Source organism: Ctenocephalides felis, unplaced genomic scaffold (genome assembly GCF_003426905.1).
Source record: "Ctenocephalides felis isolate EL2017-DRISC unplaced genomic scaffold, ASM342690v1 CF-g0.4_SCAFFOLD_01886, whole genome shotgun sequence".
Taxonomy (NCBI): domain Eukaryota; kingdom Metazoa; phylum Arthropoda; class Insecta; order Siphonaptera; family Pulicidae; genus Ctenocephalides; species Ctenocephalides felis.
In genome coordinates, this window is record NW_020538040.1 from 134,698,101 (window position 1) to 134,700,266 (window position 2,166).

Consider the following 2,166-nt stretch of genomic DNA (forward strand, 5'->3'; position numbering starts at 1 on the left):
ACGACCTAATCAAGTTTACGCTGTGTTATTTAAAATTCTTATTGGACCAATTACAAAGGAAATATTTTTTTCAATGGGTAATCAGATTATAATTCTATGATATCTACAGATAGATCATCCCATGAAATAATGATTTCGTTTGATAAATTTTGGTAAAAATTTGCATTTCACGAAAATTCGTAAGGTCTTCTTACTTTGCCAATAATATTATTATTATTATTTTATTATTATTATTATTATAGTCATTGTACGTATTACTTTCATATATATTGTATTGTGATGACGCTGCATTAGTTTGCATTGAAGATGTAAGCACGGTATAAATGCTACTTTGTATAATATTCTTCCCGTATTTTATTATTACTGTATATTTTGTTTATTAATGAATGGATATCGATTGTATGGTATGTATTTGGCATATAAAGTTTTGTTGTATGCACATAATAGCATATATTTGATTTATGCTGGCCGTGTATATTTTTCACTCTGGCGCGGTTTTCACTGTTTTATTTATATTGAATGTTAAATATATTTTCATATGTCTAAGAAGCGGTTAGTGTTTTAGAGTAATAGTAGTGATCCATATTAAATTTTAAATCTAAATACTTTTATTTTTCTCGAAGCATATGTTAGTTATCGTCATATTTTTGTATTACAATATTTTAATTCATCTTTCATAAATATCATACTGGTTTATATGTCATCTACGTTTTTAAATCTCAATGTCAATGAAAATATTTATATAATTGATTTATTTTTTAAATACTCAATATTTCGACTCTTAGAAGTTTTGCAGTCTAACTTTTACATTGTGATAAAGTATGGTAATCTGGTCTTAGGTATATGAAATTATAATGGTGACAACATCATTAATATCTTTTGATAAGTTTTTATTAATATGTAAAAGAAATTACCTGAACTCATTGACCTATACCATACTTAATAAAATCATCTAATGTATATTTATTAGTTATCCTGAATGTACAAATTTCCAATGAAATGTGAGATTGTTAAAAGTTTTCTACTCTTAATAACATTTTTGCACAAGATACCTATTCTCGGATTAGAGACACAATAGTAATAAATGAACCAATGCAAGTTTTAATATTTGCGTATTGAAAAATTATTTTCTATTAGGTCGCAATACACAACGCGTTATGTACTTAGCTTCAAAAGTCGGCATATTATAATTCATTTGTTCTAGGTTGATAATTTAAGAACAATGTGTTGACGGATATGAGAGCGCAACGATTTTTGATTCTGTTTATCGGGTTGTTACAATTGTTGTCAGATTTCTTCTAAAGTTACAGCTATTTTATACAACTAAACTTGACTGCTATGATGTTACAATAATATATTAAATTTAATGAAAAGTGGTATGCATTAACTAATTTACATCCGTTGGTGTATGTTTTTTACAAGTGGTGCTGAATCCTTGTCAAATCAGTTAAATGATACTGGTTGTCTTCCATTATTTATTTATTATTTATATAAGGAAATCTTAAGGCGTTTTATGAATGAATTGCTTGATAAAGTTTTTTAATAAATATATTTATATATTTTTAAATATGAAAATAAATTAACCAAGCACATACTAAAACCATTATATTTGAATTCAAATTAATAACGTACTCATGTTTTCACCCTGTTATATTCAGTTTTATTTTTTTGTATTATTCAATAATAGTTTGCATGATAAGCAAAACAAAACAGTCTTGTTATTTTGTATTTATCAAAAATTAAAAGTGTAGTAATGCTGACCATTTGGTATTGAATGATTCAATCATTCAAATGTTAATTTCAAATTTTGAAGCTGATCACTGAGAATAGTTCTCTGTAAAATGTATTTAAATCAATTAGTTCATTGGGCGACTAGTTTATGTACATCATGTGATTTTTAGTATCTTGTTTAGTGGAACATCAAAGAATTGCTTAGGTCTGAATGCATAATCTTATGCTAGGGCTGAATGGTGCTGTAATTTAATGAAATTATTATATATGAATTGCCTAGCACTTAGAGATGATTAGAAAAAACGTTACTTTTGTATAAATGCTCGTGCTTACTTATACATGGTGAATTTATCTGGCTATGAACATCAGATATATAAATGAATTTATTTTTTGAATTAAAAACTATAAGTTATTGTGATTTTTTATGTGTATATA